Here is a 16,921-nt window from a genome sequence, read left to right on the forward strand (position 1 = left end):
CTTTCTATTTTGCACCTTCTCTCATCAAAAAATGAAGTTGATTATTTTTTTCATGCTTTGAATCTGAATGTGGTCATTTGTGAGTTTACTTGAGCCAAACTGATGACAATTGCAGGGAAGTAAAACCTCAATGGATTGAAGAACCGTAAGTGAAACCTGAAATCCATTGGTGCTAAATTAGGGAGGTGGGAGAAAACAAAAGGCGGGGGGACCTCTGGGATTGGATAAAAAGTAACATGATAGACACATACTTCTTTTACAAAGGCGGGTACAGGATAGTTAACAGTCAACAATGAACAAGAAAACAATAACAGGGAGGGGATTCGAGGTCTCTGCTCTGATGCGGTGGTTGTGCCCAAGGGGTTTGGAAAATGGGAAGTCATCTTGACATTCCAAAGGAATATTATCATAGATGCAAAAAGACAATAGACAGGCTCAAGTGAGGTAAAGATTGACTTTTGCAGGGAAGATTTCAGCCTAGGACCAGACTGCCTGCCATGACCTGCTTTTAGTTAGGACGTTTTTCACCTCAGAGCACCCACTGGGGTTACATTAGGTCTCCGAGTTTGCAAGGCTGTCAGGGCAGGCCTCCCCTGAGCTCGTCAGGTTTAGCATGTGGCCCTTTTTCATCCACACTTTCTTTGGTCAATAGGACATTAGCAAAAGGAGATATGCTACTTAAAATTAGGGCTTGTCTTCCCTCGCTGCTGGGGACCAGGAGCTCACCATGTGATGAAGCAATATGGAAGTGGAACCCTATCATCCTAACTTTGGGATGAGGTTCCACGCTCCCCATGTCTGCAACTACATGCATGGACCAACAGAAAAAAAAAAAAACACCCAAAACAAACTGCTGTGCTAATTTCAGTCTTAACTGCTGATTCACAAACTTGTGAGCTAATGCATAGTTGTTTTAGGCCAATAAGTTTTGGTGAGGTTTTTACACAGCAGACCCTGAGGGATATGTTTCGGTATACTATGTACTCAATTAAATTCAACTGGTAAAAACAGTCAAGATGCATAGATGGCACCTTCTAGTCCATCTGTCTATGGGGTTAGGGAATAAGGAGACATACCCAGGAAGTTGGGGAGAACTGGATTTCAAACTAGCTACACTGCTTACTGGCAGTGTGACCTGGGGCAAATGGCTTATCCTTTCTAAACCATGGTTGTCTTAAATACAGAGAACAGGCCCTGCACTCCTGCTACTCCAAGTCTGATCTGAACACTGGTAACATCAGCATGACATGGGAGCTTAGAAATGCAGAATCTCAGGTCCCACCCCGACCTGCTGAATCAAAATCTGCATTTTAAGAAGATAAAAATGCAGATTCGAGTGCACATTATGGTTTGAGAAGGGCTGCCATAACACCCTGGCTTCATCGCTCAACATCATCACATCCTGAAGCCCCCTGAACAGTGAGGAGCCACCCAGCCTTTCCCTGAGATCTTTATTTCCTTTCCAACCTGGCAAGGGAACTTGGTCTAGGCTATTTTTTGGGGCTTTCTCACAGGCAGACAGGCTCAACCGCTTAAGAATTGTTTCGGGTCTCAGCTAAAATTGCAGATTTTAGCCTGCGTAGTTGTCATTGGACCCTCTCCTGTTGAAGGATGTCCCATTGGTAAACTTTCGATCCCGCCCTCCCCAACCCCCTTCCCGCTTTGCCCTGCCTAGAAAAGTCCAGGATGTGTCAGGAGAACAAGTCTTTTGCACGTACAATTGACTCTGCCTCTTTGGAGCTCGGACTATTGTTTGCGCATGCATTGTCCCTCCATTCTTCACACTGCAGGAGTGGCCAGCCTCACTCTTTGCTCCTGGCCAGCCGGACCTGCACGGGCGGCTGAGCATGCCCAGTTCAGCTGCGAGCATGGCCCCAGTCCCCAATGCGCAGGTGCCACGTCTCCGGGTTTTGGTGGCCGCCAGCCGAGAGGAGGAAGGGTGGGAGAGGAGAGGAAGGATCCCTCCTGGGAGTCCGGGAGCAGCCCTTTGGGAGGGTCCACACAAAGAGGCGGGCGATGCCAGAATGAACACCGTAGGGTCTGATTGCCAGGGTGGTTTGGAGTCACCTGGCGGCCGTTGTAGAGCAGGGGTGAGCCGGCAACTGGCTAGAGCAGCGCCCCAGCATCCTAGGGACCAAAGTCTGCGGGGTTTGCGTTGCGAGGCTGCACTTGGGGGAAGACTTTTTGGAACCACTTCATCTCTCTGTAGCTCACTTTAAGCCTAGAGGAAACACACACACACACACACACACACACACACACACACACACACACACACAGAGGCGGGGGAGAGAGAGAGGAGAGATAACAGTAGTTCTAGTTTTGGAAGACTTAAGGATTACAGAAATAAAAAGCGTTTAGAACAATGCCGATGTATGCGCTTTGTTTATCAAACCAAATTAGTGAACACCCCCCCGCGCCCCCAGGCTTCGGGGCACCAGTTTTCGCCAGTCCTGACACTCCTCCAGTCTTTACATCCACCCACGCCCCATGGTCCACTGGGGGGATTCGGCTCTCCCAAGGAGAGAGTGCCGCTCCCCACAAGGTCTGCGCCCAACAACACCTTTTGGGTACTCGACTCTAGGACTGGGGCAAGTGCCGCCGTCCTGGGTCCGGGGGTCGGCCGGGGAGACCCTCGAGTAGCACGCAGCTGGGCAGCTTCCCCAGACGCCCCACCCACCTTCTCCCAATTGGGCCCACTACCCGTCCCCGGCGGCCGGCCGGGGTCACTAGGCTGCTCCCTCCTCCCCGACCAATACCCCCTCCCCGCCCCGCAGGCTCGCGGCAGCCGGACGGCCCGCCCGGCCCCTGCCCACCCCCAGCCCAGCCCGGGCGCGCCGCACTGGGCATGCTCCGTAGCCTGGGCAGGTTGGGGCTGCGAGGCGACAGCTTGGGCTTTGGAGCCGGGAGGCGAGAACAGGGAGAAAGGCTCGGGGGCTGGGAAGGGGGATACCGGCGGGCCACCGAGGGGCGGAGGGGCCGAGAGCCAGGGACACACCAAGCCTGGCAGGTAGGCAGGCGAAGAGAGCTGGCGCTACGCGCCGCTTCGCGGAGGAGCCCTCGGAGACCCCCGCCCTACGCAGAGGTACGGACCGAGCGCCCAGGAGGCGGGGAGGCGGGAGAAGGGAGGCGGGAGTGGGGGGCGGGAGCAGGCGGGTGGGCGGGGCCGGGAGCTCCGGGAGGGGGCTTGGCGACCGGCTCTTATGGGGGGAGGGGGCGGTGGCGCTGGGAGCAGTAAGTGAGCTGCACCGGCAACAAGATCTCATACCCACGCGCGCACCCACGCGCGCACACACTCGGGGGCTCCAGGCGGCGGCGGCGGCCGCATCCCCGGCAGCAGTTCCAGGCAAAGTGACAGGTAGGAAAAGGCATTTCGGGTCCCGCCGGAGGATGCGCCCGCCTGCCTGCCGGGGCCCGCCGGGCTTGTTTGGTCCGGGCGGCTGCGTCCCGGACGCGCGCGCGCGCGCACCCGGATGCCCTGCCAGGGAGTCTGTGCAGGTGCGGGGTGCGAGGCTTCCTGTGCGCGCAGGGGGCTGGGGTCCCCACCGTTACCCTCTTGCCCCGTAAGCATCGCGTGCTGGGTTTCCTCACACTCTGTCCAGGCGTTCACCGCTTCTGACTAGAAATAGCTTGGCCCGACGTGTATGTGATTATTTTGGTTGGAAATAGTTGGCACTGTGCAACGCATGTAATTGTGTATGCGTGTGGATCTTCTTACCTCTTCTGGGAAAATAATAGATGACTGACCATTTCCACTTAAAACAACACTGACAGGCCAGCCCACGTTGAGGTTAATGTTCGGGCCTCCTAAAAGCATACCAGTGATGGAGACTAAAGGTGATCTTATTTTCAGAATTTTAAAGTTCCCTTTTCCTTTAACTCATTAGACCCTGTCTATTTAGTACAGTCTTTCTGACTGTAGACTTCGTAGGCAGTAACGTATGGGAATATGGCATTTGCCTATTTCCAAGTATGTCTGAGTACAACTTTGTCCAGACTCATAAAACTAGAATTTTTCAAGAAAAATGCAAATGTCCATGATATTTTCATAAATATGTGTGTATTTGAGAGATGACCCTCAATTAAAAAAAACAACAACAGTGATTGTAGCTATTGTTCTAAAGCAGGTGTTTGAATTTAGTTTTGATGGAAACATTTATGAAAGGTCTCCATTTTCGCCATAAATGTGATGCATATTAGTCTATAAATTATGTGTATGTGGAGATAGACGTTTAATAATTCTGTGTGGCTGGCAAAAATGCCATTCAGACATAGGCAAGCTGTATAATATCTAAGTTAGAATTGAGTTTCTCCTTTAAAGAGAAATCAGATTCCTAAAGTAAACAGGACCAAGGAAAGCAACTGGTGACTTTACCTGGGCAGTCTACAAGGAGGTTAAGAAAGTGTCTAAGGAACTGTGTTCTCCAGAAAAAAAAATTGTGTGTGTTTGCGTAAAATTTTAATTTTCCTTTTAATTTCTTTCAAGACTTTTGGTTTAAAAAATATGAGCTTTAAGTTAGAACCTAATATTATGTACTCTTCAAACTTCAGTGATCTAAGTTACAGCATCGTGGGAAAGAATAAATGATCTAGCTGGACAGGGGCTTGTGCTTTAATCTCCATTATCCCTGTTATGTAATCTAGAATGCTGTGTTTTTTCATAGGACAGTCTTACATTTTTTCAGCTGGTGTTTTAATTTATTATATCATCTTCCTTTTGAACTATAGAAGTTTAATCAATGATTGCCATCTCGGGAGAACACCTGTTTTCATAAAAATCCACTTTTTAAATGGAATAGAATTTTTTAATTGTCATTTTTATGTACATGAGACTTTTGCTGCCAGAATGAGTAACCCTTTGCATGTAATATATTATGACATGTCTAAAGGTACCCTGTATTTGATTAGCGATTATACTTCCCTCCAACTATATTATTGCTCAACCATCCAAAAGTAGTTTTGATTACCCAGTTCTGAATTAATCACTGGTGAAAATGCTATTCTGCAAGTAACTGTCAAAACAGAATTTCTAGGACTCCATTTGATCACTGGGTACACATTTATATCTGTCGGGATAATGCTACCTTTATTTTACAAATGCACACCCACACAGAAGAGCTTTGTTCTAAAACACTCTTTTCTAAGTTTTATATTTTTATGCCTGAAAATGTGAGTGATGTTAAACTACTCCTGTGCCGTGGAATCTTAAGGTGGTGTTTTTTTTTTTTTTTCATTATGAGATAATGAAAAACGGGAGTTGAAAAAATGTTAAGGGTTACTGAAAAGCTTTTGCAGAAATGGGTTTTTAAACAGGTATATCATCTCTTTGGGCTATTTCATCCCCAGCAGGGACCTAGCCTGTGCCCATACTGCTTGCTGATCACAAGAACATATCTAACTGTCTTCAGATTAATGTATACTGTTGGTTTGGACAACATGGAACAGTTATATTTGGCAACCCAAATGATCATGGTATTTTCCTAGGACACAACTAAATCCGTTTGGGGATTTGATTTATTAGGAATTGAAATGATCACTAAGTGCTTGCCTACTATTCGTCCCTAATCCACCCTCCCTCCAAGTTAAAACTGAGGTGAAATTGAGCTTCAGTGCTGCTGTGTTATTTTTTTTGAACTGATCACATTGCTAACTAACTTGTGAAAGGATGTGATTATAAGTGGACTTAGCTTCTTAATTCTGTCTGCATTTTTATCCTTAAACTGTCAGATATAGCCTGCACACTCAAATGTCATAATTAATGAATAATGTTTCTGGATTATTTAAAAATATATTAATAATTGGCTGCCAAGTTCATTTCATTTTTTAATTTTAAAATCTTATGTTGACAATAAATTTTATCATTTTGGATCATTTAGGTGATATAGTCATGGGAAAGAAAGATTATGTATTTCTCATATTCTCCACAAATGCACTTAATAGTGAACACAGATATTTTTTGGAAAGCAAAAATATTCTTTGAAACTTAAATTATTTAGTAGATTGTGGCTACATTATCGTCACTTGTGAACATGTATAAAGGATGAAGTAGCATGTTTATTAGCACTGATGACCTACGTTTTTAATATACTATCACAGTGAGTTCTGTGAAACCAAGAACTTCTGCATTTGATATGCAGAATGAGGTCAAGGACTAATGGAGCTGCTTTAATGATCATAGTTGGTATTTCATGACCAGACTGTAGTTTCTAAAATAGTTGCTTTTCACCTTGTAATGCGAACTTGTAGGCCTTATTAGTTTCTGTCAAAAGGATATCCACCTATGGAGAAATAAATAGCTTTTCACTGCTAATAGTTGACAGCAGGGACTTTCTGTGGTTTTGCTGTTGGTGTGCAAATGTTAACTGTGTTTGTGAGGACACTGCTTAATTTTCAGTGCTATCCATCCTGCATTTTTCAATTTCCCTGTAATATCCCGGAAATATAATAACCTTGTGTAGGTCTTTCTTACCTTCCTGTATATTTGTTTTTCTGTTTAATAGTTTTTCTTTTGATAAAGCCTCCCCCTTTAAAGGAGAAATACTTCCTCAAGATGTGATATTACTTATCTAGTTATGCCTTAGAATGATATAAAGGTTTTTTTGTACATTCAGGGGTTGTGGTTCTTTAGCTCAGCAGTCCCCAACCCTTTTGGCACCAGGGACTGGTTTCCTGGAGGACAGTTTTTCCACAGATGAGTTGTGGGCGGGGGGCGGGGGGGGGTGGTTTTCAGATGATTGAAGCGCACTGCATTCAAGCTCATCTCCTACTGTGCAACCCGGTTCTGAACAGGCCTGGATCGGTTCTGGTCCGCTGCCCGGAGGTTGGGGACCCCTGCTTTAGCTAACCAAATGTAAAAATGAGTTTATTTTACCCCTAGTGGAAGTAAAGCCAGGTGATAATGCATTATTGATTAGTTGAGTGAAATAGTCCTTATTGGAATTAGGCCTATTTAAAAAAAAAAAATCACCTCAGAGTGAGTCACTTTTTTTCTCAACGCCATTTCACTTGTTTGCAACAACCACCTCCAAATCCCACTTTCTAAAAGGCTGGCTGGAAGCTCATGCCTTTGGATGCTTTCACATGCGGAAGGTGGAACGCAGGTTCATAGGGGAGACAAAAGCAGTAATGCCCTACCTTCCAAACTGCAGCTTGGAGATCCTTATGTACGGGAAGATGAATGACCAGCAGAGTTTTTATTTTCCCTGCATGAACCCATTCTAGTTTTTCTTTCCTTTTCTTTTTGGAATCAAAATAGTTGAAAAGGATACATCTGAAGAAGTATTTTCTCTGAACACCTCTCTTGCCTACTACCTGTGAAACCTTCAAAGAGAAGGTCACGCAACCTGTGACCCCAAGATAGTGTTATCTTATGCCCTTGATTGGGCATCTCCTTCACAGCTCTTCTCCCATGATCCTTTGGTGTGCTGAGGAAATTCCACCTCTAGCTACTGAGCCGCCCTTGGGCCAGGAAAATCATCACTTTAAGATACCCTGTCTTACCCTGGCTGGTGTGGCTCAGTTGGTCCGATCACCAGAGGGTTGCGGGTTTGATTCCCCTTCCGGGCACGTACCTACATTGCAGGTTTGGTTCCTGGTCTGGGGTGTGTAGGATCCCCCCTGCACAGGTCTGGACGTGTGCGATCCCTGGTCCAGACAGGTTCTGGAGGCAACCAATCATGCTTCTCTCTCGCATCAATGTTTCTCTTTCCCATCAATGTTTCTCTTTCCCTTCCTCTCTCCCTAAAAGCAGTGAAAAAATGTCCTCAGGTGAGGATTAAAAAAAAAAATACGTTGCCTTTCTCAAAGCATTCTTTTCTCTAGAACAGTTAAAAGATGTTTTTGGCTCCCTGATAGGAACAAAGAAGTAGCCATTTCCTTAGAACAGGAGGGAGAAAGGAACTCAAAGTAATTAATTTTAAGCAGCACATCCAGAGAGAAGAGATCACAGACCAGCAGACTGATAACCTCATTCTGTCCTTAGAACAGGCGTTCTTCACCTCAGGAGTTTGGTGGGTCCATGAATATAGCTGGCAAATGAATTACATATTTATTTTCACTTACTTTCAAATGATAGGACAGGTATTAGAGTTACTGCTGATCTTGGCATTTAATGGGTTGAAAAAGAAGCACGTATATTACCGTGTGTCCAGTTTAAAAAATTATTTTGATATTTCAGTATAATTGGCTTCCTTTGTACTAGCTTTTATGCATTTAAAAATTTAGGCTGAGTAGCAGGGTTTATAGGATTCACCAGAGTGAAAGGGGGTTTGTAACGTGCTTGAGGTAGAGGACAACTGCTCTAGAAACACTTCCTTGTGGAGGTAGCTGGGCGGGAAAGTGGGACATTGCACTTTGGGCTTGCTATCAGCAGTGTAAAGTTGCTGACACCTGCGGGTGTTGGAATCTGGCCAGACCTTAGCTCAAATTTTGACCATGTTGTATATTCTTTGGGTGACCCTGGGCATCCACTCCGAGCTTCAGTTGCCCCATCTGTAAATGGAGAATAACCCAAAAGGACAAAAAGTGCCTGGCCCTGAACCATGAATGATGCTGGCTGTGTTACTACTGCTGTTGCTACAACTGATATTAGTCCTCCTGCGAATACTACTAGCATCGCTGCTCACCCTCCCATTTTCCTCCTCCTTGGGGACAAATGCCGTTGACCTAGCCATACTAAGTGGGCTTGTCAATTCTTATAAACATTTTAATAAGGGACGCTCTAGCCCCCCTGTCAAGTACAGAAAGTTCGCTCACCTTTTAGAGCCGCTCTGATGTGCCAGATCGTCCTCTGGACTTGCCTAACTCTGTCACTGCAGTTGGACAGAGGGACCTAACATTTACTCATCCCTAACTGCCTCAAAATTCTGTGACTGAGTTTTTGAAATGGAACTCAGTAAGCCAGATGCTACCCCCAGGGCACCTGTGTCTCCCAAGTAGGTTTTTATAAAAAGCCATCTAAGCCACTTAGGCCTGGAAGGAAAGAGGCATCCACTAGGATAATTTGGGAATGTGATGTTTAGTAGGAGAGTTCATGGTTCCTGTGTTCCCAGAAGGCCTCAGGCGGAGCACCGAACTTCTCTGCTTTATATAGTAATAGCAACAACAATAACAAAACAACAGACATCCGTTGAACACTTAAAATGTGCCCCATCATTTAATCCTCCCAACAGCGTTTTTTGGTGGTTAATAAAACCATTTTATATTTGGAAAAATTGAGGTTTGGAAAAGTCAAGTTACTTCCGGGAGTTTAAATTAGAGATGAGGTTCGAGCCCAGGTTGACCGACACTAGAACTCCAACTTTTAACCCTGGTACTGTGTTAAGTGCCACCAAAGTATGTGCCGCTGAAACATTTGGTATAATGAAAAGTTTTATAACCATTATTTGAAGGGACTGGGCCGAGATATGACTGAGAAGCTTCTGGCAATTCTGCTGTGAAATGGGATTGAAACAGGAAGTTGAGGATACAGCCACGCGTCCTCATCGAATTCTAGGTGCTTTGGTTTCTGCAGTTGCGCGAGCCAGGAGGCTGGGTGAGGAAAGTTACTGAGTGCTACTCTGGGGGAGCCCAGAAAAGGATGTGTTTTCTGGAGGGCCAGCTTTTGCGCGATGAGGTTCCTCATGGTTTCCATCAGGGTGTGGCACACTCTGATTTCTTGAAAGGTCAGGTAAGCAGCATGCGGCCGCCCAGGTGTCCGAGACCTTAGGGAGCGGTGGGGCTGCTGTGGCCATCAAAGTGCCAGCCTGCCCCTTCCCTGGGAGCACCTGCCGTGAAGGTCTGACAGGTTTCTGTCAGGTGGGCATGGGGCTCAGAGTTGCCAGCACCGCTACATTTTCAAGAGAAGCAGGAAATCCAGGTTTATTTAAGTGTGAGATCTTATTTTAAAATGTTTAGGAATAATTAAAATAAAACAAACGTGCCAGCCCATGGGGTGGCCAGCCAAACAAATTGCAGTTAGGGAATGAATTTGGTCCATGAGCTCCCGTTTGGAGCCTTTTGTCAACTGTAAGTGCTTGGAAATACTGTGTACTAGAAAATGTCAGTAGTTTCACCTGTGAGTAAGCATGATGTCTTCTTTATTCACACTTTTGGTTTTTCCTGTTAAATTCTTACAAAGGTTGTTGTGGCCATTTACTTACAGTGCACGTGAATTTTAGATTTTGCATTTCTGCCTGTTTGTCTCCACCTTCATTTTTCTAAGAGGTTAGGAGATATACAAAGTTGAGGGAGGCAGAACTTGGTTTTCTATTCTACTTCATGGTGCCCACTGAAGGACACTTAAGTATGAAGTGGGTGACTTTAATTATGGGGACGTGGAGGGTTTCGTGCCTATGTCACTGATTAGAAGTCTAACCAGTCCAAGAACGTCCTCATTGCCTTTTGGTAGTTGCTGTTTTTGTCTCGGACACGTACAATGTAGATCTGTTCCTGCAGGTTAGGGTTTCCATGTGCAGTTACTTAACAGCTGCATTTTCCTTTTGGCTCTTAAATAAGATGTCCCATTGGATCACGTGAAATTGAAATTCCTTTCCAGGTGGGGTTTGGATGGATTTCTCTCACATCCGCTGATGCACTGTCACTGGACATAGTACCACAGGCCCCTAGAATTTCTATTAATTTTAAATTTTCATTGGTTACAATGATGTATATGGTACATTAATGTTCCCATCGAAATGATAATGCAAAAATACAGAAGCAAAATGTAAAATACTCTTTCCCACCTACACCCATACCCACATATAGCCATTGGCAACAGCTTAGAGTGCCTTCTTCCTCTTCTTTTTCTATGCATTTACATATATAAGCATCTATACTGTCCTTATTACATAAACTGGATCATACTGTATACATTTTTCTAGAACCTGCTTTTGTCCACATGAGTGTATGTTATGGAGATCTTTTCATGTCAGTATACTAGTTATCTTTTTCTTCCTAACATTATGCAAAATTTGGTAATATCGATGTACCATATTTTATTCAGCCATTCTCCTGTTTTCTGTGTTGCAAACTGAAAGATTGAATATCTTTGTACCTAGATCTTTGGGCACATGTGTGAAAACTTCTTGTAGCTTAATTCATAGAAAGAGAATTATTTGGTCGAAAGGATACGCACGTTTTACGTCTCGAGAGAGCACTGCCAAACTGCCTTTAAAAAAGTTCACCATGAAATTTCTATCTCGTGGAACCTCAGATTATGAACATATCCTCTAATTGAAGCATGTCCCACATTGTTACGTTGCTTTACTAATTCAATCAGATTTCATTTATATACAGTACATTAGGAAGTGACTTTAGAAACAGTCTCTGTCCTTAAAATTCTTTGAAAATACAATACTTAATCAAAAAGAATTTACCGTTTAAGAGCCTAATTTGAAAACTGTTTAGCAAAGAGAGATCTTGTAGAATCAAAGGTGAAAGCCTGTACTTTAATCAATTTGGTAAGCTGTGAAAATGTGGTCCCCTCACGCTGGGACATGTCATAAGCACCCTTGAATATGTGGTCAAAGAAGTGAGGCTTTGCACAGCCAACAGAGGCTGATAATGAACTGGGAAAATCAAGTTAATTTCATTGCTAAAAATTCTGTCCAGGTATATTTATAGCTTTAGACTTCCAAATACTTAATTATTTAAGAATCTTTTACTTTCTACTTAGAGATTGAAAAGGTTTAGAGATAATGCTATTTTATTGAGTTTTACTATTTAATAGATAAGCGAAGTAAATTTTCATGATATTTAGAAGTGATATACAGACAAAGGGCTATATAAATTAGAAATTATACTGCATTTTCATTTAGAAAGGTAGAAGGAAAAATACAGAAAATCTAGGTCATTGATTTCCAACTATTTTCAGAAGTGACAACTTTGACAACTATAGTTGCTATCAAACTATGAAATGAATAATTATTAGTCTTTTTAGTTTTAGAATTTTGTGATATCTCTTGAAAGATTTGGAATCACCACTAGTAAATCTCGATATGGATAAAGAGCAGAGAATGAAATATTGTTTCTGTTCTCAAAGATGGATTTGTTTCTTTCTTCTACTTCTCCAGACATCCATTTTTAAGAAAAATTCTGGTTTGGTTGGCAACGACATTGAGATTCTGATTGTATGCCTTCTGCATATTTATTTTTACAGCACACTGTGAATTGTAGAAATATGGTAGGATTCAGTCATATTTCCTTGGCAATGAAATGTTGCATACTCAAGAAAGTCTATACTAGGTTTTGCTCATGGAAATGTTATAGTGTTCTACAGTTTACAAATGATTTCCTTTGAAAATGTCCGTGAAAGCCACAGTGGAGGACCCTACCTGATCACCGATGTGCCATTCAGGGCCCTCCCGGGGAACAGATAGCATGTGTAGACCAAGTCCTCTGAGGAGGGCTTAGCAAAGGATCCTTTAGAAGGTGTGGGGGTGTGTAGGGAACACAACCAGGGTGCATGGACATAGCAACGATGGGGAGTCAAAAAAGGCTGTCCCACAGAGCTGTGCCCTTTGTAGGGAGACACGACCTGTCGTGTCTCTGCAGGGAGACAGCAGGGGAATATGTGGGCCTACCTCACTGTCCTCTTGCCCCTCAAACTCTGGCTGGTACCTTCCATTAGCTAAATCCAGACAGAAGCCAGAGGGCAAGGGTCAGGATGCAGGGGTGGGGAAGGGTGGCAAACAGGTTTGGGGAGGCAGATAGCGGACTCCACTCATCTGCCATTCCAAAGCAGAGGTGTGCGTGCGTGAGAGGGCAAGTCAGGGTGTGAAGCCTATGGTCTGGTTTTGTGGATGAGGAAAGGAAAACTGCAGCTACGATGATTAAATTGAAATTGAAGTTGGGAATGTTCTATAGCGCCACGTGTCTGGGATCAGTAATATTTGTGGTGGGTCTTAGAGTAACTTAAAATTTTTTAAATAATATTTATTTGGAATGGATTGTGTTTCTTGGGAAATGCGTAGAATGAGAAGCTTTATGTATTTACCAAAAAACCAAAAGTGTAAGTTATAGACAGAAGAGGCAGAAGGGATTCATAAAGCCTGTCAACATGATGTTGGATACCTAAGATATAATTTCTTTGCCTTTAATATTTTATGAAAATATTTTATCTAAAATGTCAGGTACCCAGGGGGTGAGACTAGGAGGAAATTAAGGTTATTAACAGTAATTTTCCTTCAAAGAAGTCAATTTAACAGAATCATTAGCATCACCAAGTAGGAATGAACAAGCTGTATTTTCCCATTTGTTCAGCATGGCAGTCAGATTCCCAGATTTCAGGCTTATTTATTCTCTTTTTTTCTTGGCCCTGTTGTTTGAAAAGGTGAAGACTGCTCTGTTTGGTTTGTCCTGAATGAACAAGCAATGAAACTTGATTAGAATCATAAACTCATACTGCTGAAAGGAATATTAGAGTTCATCTCTTCTTATCCTCAAATTTTATGGGATAAGAAACCAAGACAGTAGCTATTTGCAAACTGCTGCTGTGCAAATTCCCTGCATTGGTGGCTGTGGGGACATCACATCACTTCTCCAGCCGGAAGGGATTGCACTAGATTAATTCATTTTTGTTATTACCCTGCTAGGGCCCTGAAGTCCCTGACTGCGAGAGCTTTCTTGTCCATTCTATATTGGTTTCATATGTTAGGGGCAGAGCTTCACAAACCTCTCCACTACCACCCAGTCATTAACATGGTATTTTTGGGAGGTCTTCACATTGTTCTTGACTTTCGCACCCTATAGACTCTTTCTGCATGAAATAATTTATCCACTTCTACCATTCGTAAAACCACCTGTTCACTCATGTTCCTATATCCCTGACCACTTGTTATATCTAGTTGTTTGCTAGAATCTTCACATTGAAGTTCTGTGGGTATGTTCAAATCAGTGTGTCCAAAACAGAAGTTCTTCTCAACTTTACTGCAAACCTATGTCTCATCCTGGGTTCTAAATGTTCAGGCAACAGTCACCGATTTGTTACATCTATCCATTAATATCTTGCATTTCCATTCACTCCCCTTCACTCCTGTTCCCTGCCACTGCCTAAATTTGTGCCCTTCCTGTTCCATGCCTTGATTGTTCCAGGGCCTTTCAGTCAGTTTCCCTGTTGTACTCTCTTTCTCATTCCTTCTACCAGTCATGTATTTTGTTGGTTACTAAGTCAGTATAAGGTACCGTAATAGCCAGCAAGGGCTCTTGTCCTCAGGGGTTTACAGAAGAGACGGACAAATAAAGAGCTACTTTATAAGTTTACATCTTTGCCCCTTTACTTCATTCTTCATACTCAGCTAAAGTAATTTGCACCAAACAAACCTTGTTATAGCATTACTTCTGAAATGCTTCAACAACTCCCTATTGCTTTTAAGACTTAATTCAGTTTCTCTAACTTGCCAAATATAAGCCATCCATGGCTGAATTACTACAATGAAGTTTTAAATCCTTTAGTTGCGTCACCTATACTAAGCTATATTAAAATTCCAAGAACATAAAGTCTGTGGCCACAGTGCCTTTGCTGACTTTGCACTTAACCTTCTTCAACTGGCTGAGCCCTACAGGCCTTCACAGACCTTGCGCAGTGGCCGTTTTCTCCACAGAGCCTTCCTTGACTTCAGCTCCAGGTTGCAGGCCCCACTTCAGCCCTCCTGTTGAATGGTGTACAAATATTCGCTGCAGTACGACTTTCTCAGGGAAGGGGAGAATCTGCTGGATATTAGGGACTAAATTAATGTGTCTTAAATGAATGAATAACTAAATGCCATTATTGCAATTCTGCAGACCGGGCACATTAGGAGAGCAGTTTGATGAATAAGCAAGAAGAGGTGCCATGCTTAATAAATTGAAGCCATCTGCAGACTTATTACGGAGGGGAAAAAGTATTCTATGATTATTTACACTGGTCCCTGGGAAGTAGCACAGTGATCCATTTGGAAAGATGATCATTAATTTGAAAACTCTATATTCATTATTTGTGCTAACAGAAATTCTGATACTGTAATTTATTAGTAAACTAGGGCCAGATGAGACGTTCTTCTAAAGATTACTTTACCATTGATTCCTGATGGGCACACTCTCACAGTTTTTTTCTGTTTATGAGTTCAATTTTAATCAAGTTATGCTTATTTTTCTTACAGTGTGTTAGAACTCTGAATCAGAGACATTTCCTTATTTCAAACTTGGCTGGATATGTAGAGCAAAAAAGCACTTATTTAATCAGATTATTTTATTAAGTAGGACTCTGGGTAATATAAAAATGCTCTGTATTATTTTCTTTTAGCATTTTATTTTTGAAATGACCTGTGAATATATCAGTGCCAAATAGAGAAAGCAAGAGAGGTGTTATTAATTGAAGGAATATATTCTGCTGAATATTGTTTTTAAGAGCATGTTTTAATTCCCAAGGTAAAAGGGAGCATTTTATTCCTGATGTCAGTTGAATCTTATGAAAATAATGACTGTGACAGCCTTTATTGTGCCCTCCTCCCCAGACTTGGCATGTCAGTTGTGTTTAAGAGGTTTCTTCTTCACAATTGGCATCCTTTTAATGTAGCAAATTTCTTTTAACTTTGTGTTGAAAAACTGCTGGCTAAGTATGTTAATTATTAGATATATCATTATTCAAACTTGAATGGAGACAACATTTAGAAGGATTATAGTTTAGTTATTGCAGTTATTGAGATAATATTCCACAATAGCACTTTGGAAATACAGACAGAGACTATTTCCTTTTATTTAGTCTTTGTGGACCTATGAGGTCCTCTGAGAATCTTAAGTCTTGCCTCATTCTGTCCATTTTTTTATTCCCTTTGAAAGAATTTCTAAGTAACTGGTTAAAGTTCCTCTTCCATCTGTCGTAAGTAACATGCAGAGCTTTCTTGTGCAGCAACCAGAAGGAAAGGAGGGAACTTAAAAGCAAAGATGATTTGGATATTAACACCTATCCTGAAAGTGACTCTCATTGTGCCAGGCTCTCCTGATTTCCTCTGCTACATGTTAATTTTTGTTTTCCCAGCTTGAATGTGTAAGTATGGCAGGCCAACAGGTTTTACATCAAGACTGAGAACCAGGAGGAACCCACTTCCTCATTAAGAGAGGTCAACTCCTTTTAAAAACCTAGAATTGTTTCCCTTTTTACTCAAGCAAGGCTTTTCCAGCTTTGTTGGAGAGGTGTGAAGGCTTATCTCACCTGGAAGGTGTACTTCACTTCTGAGTAGGGTTTCTGGTCTCAACTGTCTCAAGAGAAATCCCTCCCCATTTACTCCTAGAATGCAAGGAGCACAAATGCTAGGGTGTCAGGGCTTCCTGCCTCACGTCTGGTGTCAGACCATCAGAGAGGAAGCCTCTGTCTGTCTGTCTGTCTGTCTGTCTCTCAGTAGTCTGTGGGCTCCCAGGCCACCCTGTGGATGGGGAAACATAAAAAGTCACATGGTAAAGAAATGACGTCCGTGCTTTGATATTTTGGAGTCTTTACAGGGTGACTTGGTGAATTTTAGAATGTTGTGATTTACTGAGAGACTAGGCCCCAAACCCAGCATCCCTTAGGCTTGGGTAATGTGCCCCTGGGCCTTAGAAACGAGTGCAGCCCTGTTTAATTCTCTGAGTGATTCTGCAGGCCAGGCATAATTGCCGTCATTTAATACTCAGAAAACTGAGTCATGAAAGCATTTTCTGAAGGTCACACAGTTGATCAGTGGTATAGACAGGATTCAAACTATAGATCTGGGTTCCGAATCTCTCCAGCGACATCCCTGGTCAGTGACACGCATGGAACCAAGTTTCCCCTCTCTTCTTTTTCATGCAGCTCTGATTTTGGTTCAGGACACCCATGTGTCCACTTTAAAATACCCTCCTCCTTGGCCCGCCCTGCAGCCAGGAGTGCCCAGGTGGCACAGGTCTGGCCAGTGAGATGTAAAGAGACACCTTTCTTTTTCTTCCTGAT

At 43.1% G+C, this 16,921-nt stretch overlaps 1 protein-coding gene across 2 annotated transcripts in view; it reads left to right on the forward strand.

The window, feature by feature from the left end:
* Window positions 1-3,218: 3,218 nt before the first annotated feature.
* PLCB4 (phospholipase C beta 4) overlaps window positions 3,219-16,921 on the forward strand; it is a 392,492-nt gene continuing 378,789 nt past the window's right edge. For both annotated transcript variants that reach the window (XM_054574035.1, XM_054574037.1), the window contains exon 1: window positions 3,219-3,358. The gene's annotated coding sequence lies outside the window, so the exon portion shown is untranslated. The remainder of the gene's footprint in view (window positions 3,359-16,921) is intronic.

The sequence above is a fragment of the Pteronotus mesoamericanus genome, unplaced genomic scaffold (genome assembly GCF_021234165.1).
Source record: "Pteronotus mesoamericanus isolate MK-2021 breed Mesoamerican mustached bat unplaced genomic scaffold, CSHL_Meso_final contig_25, whole genome shotgun sequence".
Lineage (NCBI taxonomy): Eukaryota > Metazoa > Chordata > Mammalia > Chiroptera > Mormoopidae > Pteronotus > Pteronotus mesoamericanus.